A 6000-nucleotide genomic window follows, 5' to 3' on the forward strand; every position below is an offset into this window, starting at 1 on the left:
CTGTTATCTTCTTGCATATTGGTTATTAATGATCGCTTGATTTTTATTGCTATGCATCCCATAACTATAACTTGTTGAATATCTAGTGTTCTTCCTCGTTCCTTTCCCCACTTTTTCCCCTTCTTTCCACCATTTTTAGATTAATGAAACAATACAACGTTACACTTTAAAATATGAATCAATGGCAGATCCAGAATTTCTGGAAAGTGGTATCACCATGTAATTAGTAATTAAAAAACTTACAATTGTACTCAACGAGTTCTTCATATTAAAAAACTAGATAATCAAAATTTTAGTTAACACTATCAAATACATTGTTAGTAACACTATAAAATACATAATCGCTTAGTACATAGCTCAACTATTAGCCTATGAAAACTTTTCGCTATACCATATCAAAATTGTAATCTCCCATATATGGTAAATGGGTCCTGTGTAATCTTTTATGATCCCATATAGTGATAGAAGATGATCATGATGGTTCATGGTTACATAGGCATCATGTGGATATATAGACATGCTGTAAATTAACAAAAGCTTAACTTAAGTCATATGGTAACATGAGGTATCCCTTAGTGGAAGTGGTGTCACATGACACTAGTTCCACCAAAGTAGATTCGCCCTTGATATGAAGTGTGACTTAATCTCTTAATATATTTCATAATATTATTGATAAAGTTTTATGCTCAGAATAGAGTGATGATTCTATCAGAACATCCCACAGAAATGAGTGAATTATATCATTCACGTATGTAAATGATTAGTTTAAGAATCATAACTCATCAATTTATGGTGTAGATTATCTCACTCCTATAAGGATATGGTTCTAGTAGGATCCCTGCTGCTCCAGGCTACATGTCTACAAGAAAAGACCAACGAAAAATCAATCTCCATTAATTCCTAGACAAGGAGTCATTTACAAATGAGGTCATGTAAGTAGATATGCAAATATCACGTTAGCATATGTAATAAACTAAAATACAAGTTCAACTTTAGTAAAATTTAAAGATAAAAAATAGGATGACTTGTTGCGATGCTGACCGTCCCTTTTCCAACAACTTCGGCTTTTTTTTTTAAGATGCAGAATACTAGTTGAAGCACGATTTTTTTTTTATAAGAAAGGACCGGATTCCTGGCTGACAATGACCGTCAGTTTTGCACTTTGTGAGAGCATCTGCAAGGCCCGGAGAAATCTGATCCCTTAGCTAAATTAGGGGACATTTAAAGGGTTTGGGCTCTAAGAGCATCTCCAACAGCTTCTTTAAAATTTTCTTTAAAATGAGGAAGCAAAAGTCATATTCTCCAACTAATTTTTACACCAACTCCAACAGCTTCCCCATTTTGAAGAATCCATTTTTTTCTCCAAATTTTTGGAGAATGCTGCAGATTTGGGGAAGCTTCCCCATTTTTTCTCCTCCATCCCTATTTTGGGGAATGAGATGGGGAATCTGTTGGGCCAAAAACCTAACTAAATTCTCCAAAAGTAAGAAATGAGGAAGCTGTTGGAGATGCTCTAAGAGACCAAAAATTTTTCCCTTCAGCCCCTAGTCCCTTATCTTCCTCCCCAAATTAAGGGGAAGATTAAAGCCATTTAACTTTTCCCTTATAATTTTATAATAATATATTTTGTTTTAGAGTTAATTAAATTTAGTTAATGTATAGTTAATTCAAAATAATATAATTATTTGTTAATATAATTTAGTTAATGTATAGTTAATTATTATCTAAATTAATTATTTGTTAAATTTTAATATGATTAATTAATTTAATAATTATATAAGGTAATTTCTTAATCTAAATTAATTAATTAATTATTTTTAGTTATTAATATTTACTTATTTATTCATTTATAAATAAACCACATATTAATTAAATCCTAATCTATAAAATTAAAAAATTAAACATAATTAATTAAATGGTAGGAGACTTTTAAGGGGGAACCATTGGAGGAGAACCAACCCCTCACTTAAAGTTCCCTCTAAATTAAGGAACATCCAAGGGATCCCTTGGAGATGCTCTGATGTCACGATTTCTAGAGAAAGTCAGAAAGAGCATCTTTTAGTTGTCTCTAAATATAGGTCAAAGTCAAAGATAGCTAGAGGACGTGGTCGGTTAGCAATGATATGGTAATTTGGGCCATTTATGGCTCTCGGTGCTCAATATACGGGCCTCCATCTAAAGGTAAAAGATGCTAATGCGAGAATTATGTCAGAATATTTGTTTTATTTAATCTAAAATCAACTTGATCTTATAAAATATGCCTATATGTTTTATTTTGTATCTATGCTACGCTATTTTTTCTATTTATAAAGCTGAATAAAGTATTGTTGTATAATGATATTTTCATAAATTAATGTTGTACCGTGTTGACAGTGAAGCTAAGAGCTTGAGCTGCTAGATTTGTAATCTAATAATTTAACAAACCATTAGCTTGTTCCAAACCGAAGATAACAAGGAGACAAGGCCTATAGTGTCGACAAAGAGCCCAATGTTAATGGCCCATAGCCTCCACCGTTCCCCATAACTTCCTTTACAAAATGTTGTCCAACAAAAACCTGTTACTCTTAAATTTAAAAAAAGGAAAAACTAAATGGTGATGTGAACTTCACTTTAACGTTAAACAATGTAATAATTTTGTTCATGCTACTTGAATGATTATAAACTATTTCTGAAAAATAATGAAAATAATATTTTAGCTATATTATCTATTGCCTTATAAATTAGAATATAATTCTATGAAATGAAACATTTCAACTTTGATAATCATGATTGATGTTTTTACTGCACAAGCTTTATAAAAAGAGGGTGAGGGGGTGTGGCTGGTGGTGTGGCCGGAGGTGTGTCTGTAGCATTTTTTTTATAAAAATCCTTGCTTCGCCCCTCGATGAAAGTGATGCAGTAGCAGGCGATGATTTTTGAGAGAAATGGGATCGTGTGAACGATGGTCGATGACTGTCAAAAAAAAAAGGAAAAAGAAAGAAAGAAAAGAAAAAGGATGGTCAATTAAAGTCAAAATGGTATTTTCTGGCAAATATTGACATGCAACTTTGGATGGAGACATATTTTGGCTCGCTCCATAGAATCCTTATTCTAATATGTTTTCGAAAAGTTTAGAAAATGCTCTATATATCAAATCAATTCACATTTCTAGATAGGTTTTAGGTTCAAAGATATTCTTCTTCAGGCTCTGCATGTGCATATTATAGTTTCTTTTAGTTTTTATTTTATTTTAGGAAGTCTCTTCGTTTTATATGCTATAGAAGGGGGATAAATTCAATATTATTTTTCAAGATGATTATTATTATTCAGAAGGTTTTCTATTCCTAGAGTTTTCTAAGGTTTGTATAATCTTGCTCGCATGAGAACAAATAGTTATTTTCTTTAATTATGCTTCCACTACATTAGAAGGAGTAGGACCACGGAGACGAGCACTAGAGTGGGCTCACAGTGCACTCACAGTGGGGATCAAAGTTGGAGTTGAGTTTAATTCAGAGTGGTGGACCCAGTGACTAGAGGATTCCTGTAAGGAGGAGCGGTAGACGTATGATGTGTCTGACAACAAGTTTTTAGAGGATGACGAGTGATGAAAGCGGAGTAGCAGAAATGTTAAGCTAGAGGCGGTGCGAGGAGGTGAGACCGTCAAGGTGTTCAGAGTGAAGGACAATATCAACACCTGTCGGAGGAGCAAATGATCCCAAGGTGAAAGCTCGCGCTGGAGGATCGAGGCAACAAAAATATCGCGAGAGGAGGTGTCATTAGAGACTTTGTTGGAAGAGGAGGTGACGAAGCCTAGCGATACTCTACAACGTTCGGTGGCTTGTGTTGCGTTAATGATTGCTTGAAATGTGTCCATTTATAGAGGCATGATCACCGAAATGATGAGACTTTCTATTTGATATGGAATGAATCATAATCATCCACTATATAAATCAACGGTTATGATTAATGTAATGATCTTTTCATTACTTTTGGGCAGCAGAGTGGATCCAAATCTGTGGTTCACTCTCAAGTTCGAGAAACTAAATGAAATTTGCTCAATCATTTCCATGTGCTAGTGGGAAGAAAGCAGGTGCTTAATCCTAATCATCCATATCTTAAGTTTGTCCATGCAGTAATATACTACGCCCCCCCACACACAACACATAGGGGTGGTCCAGAAAAGCCGCGGTCAGCGGCTCCAGCCCGGCCGGCGCTCAGCCCGGAGACCCGGGCCAACGTCGGGCTCCGGCCCGGGCCCTGGGCCGCCTCTTGGCTGCCCGGCCCAGGGCCCGGTCCCAACCCGGAAAGTGTTTTTTTTATTTTTTTTATTTTTTTAAATTTTTTTATATGTATTATATATGTATAATATATGTATATATAATATATTTTTATATATGTATAATATGTGTGTATATATATACTCTCTCTTAGTATATAAGTATATATATGTATAAGTATATATAAGTATACTTTCTCTTATATAAGTATAATATATGTGTGTATATATATATGTACTCTCTCTCTTAGTATATATGTATATATAAGTATACTCTCTCTTATATATGTATACTCCCTCTTATATAAGTATACTATCTCTTATATATGTATAATATGTGTGTGTGTGTATACTCTCTCTCTTAGTATATATGTGTATAATATTACAACGGTTACTTCCCCATTGGCCCAACGAGCAACGGCTACAGGGTTACTTATGCGATTCTCTCTCTCTCTTAAATTATAACTTATAAATATATACAATATATTTACATATAATATATGTATATATAATATATAGTTACATAATAATTTAGAAGTATATACTAATACATAATTATATAAAATATAATAATATTAAACTAATTTTTAGCATTTTTTATCAAAAAAAAAGAAAAGAAATTTAAAAAAAAACTAGTTGACCGGGCCAGCCCGGATGGACAGGTCTACACACACCAACCCAAGCAAACCCCCAAACAAAAAAAGTTGTTGGACAAGGGCCTAGCACATTGGTGGAGAGTAGGCAGCGATTGGCTAAGAGATGTGAACAGTGAACTGTACGAGTCTACGAGGGATGAAATTGCCACTGTAGCCTTTGCAAAATGGTTCATCATATATACTAGCATTATCACACATGGATATGCACATGTAATAGGCGAATTTTTTTTAATAAATTCCCATATAACATGCATATGCCCATGTAATAAGCGCAATTTTTTTTAATAAATTCCTATATCTCAAATATGCATCATATGTTAAATTATAATTATAATGCCATATCTTAAATCTTAGAAAACTATGTTTTTAATTATAGGAAAAGATGAGGTTTTTAGCATCTGTATATGTTTTATTTCTTTTGTTGCAAAATAAAATGCATGTGCCTAATGCACAAAATTTATAATTAAAATTTCTTATATATATTTTTATATTATTTGGCTTGTTTAGCTATATATATCATTGTTTTTGCTAACATGAACTTGTAATTTAGTTACATTCCTTTTAGAATCTTATATATATATACTAGTTTTTATGCACGTGGTTAAATATTAAAATATATTTTTTATTTTGTTACTATAAATAAGTCAGATTCATTTTATTATTAGATTTGCTATAATTTTTATTTAAATATTATAAAAAAATTGATGTACTAGATTTTTATGCTAAACTGGGATCAATATACTTAACTGGGATATCATAATTAATATCCATAGAAAAAGATATCAGTTGACATAATAATATCTTCAAGCATAATATTAAAATAAAATAAGTTAAATTGATACTAAATGTCATATTCTAAACTCTATTAATCCCAAGCTATAGTATGGAGTTAAAGATGAATAACAATATCATTATGAACTATAGTTCTAGCAATAAAAAAATAACATTTCTTATTGCATTGAAAATATAATTATACTGCCCTTTTTAACATTATACGCTCATGTTTTATAATAAACAATCTCAAAAGCAAACATAATATATATATATATATATATATATATATATATATATAGAGAGAGAGAGAGAGAG

Source organism: Asparagus officinalis, chromosome 4, assembly GCF_001876935.1.
Source record: "Asparagus officinalis chromosome 4, Aspof.V1, whole genome shotgun sequence".
NCBI classification, from domain to species: Eukaryota; Viridiplantae; Streptophyta; class Magnoliopsida; order Asparagales; family Asparagaceae; genus Asparagus; species Asparagus officinalis.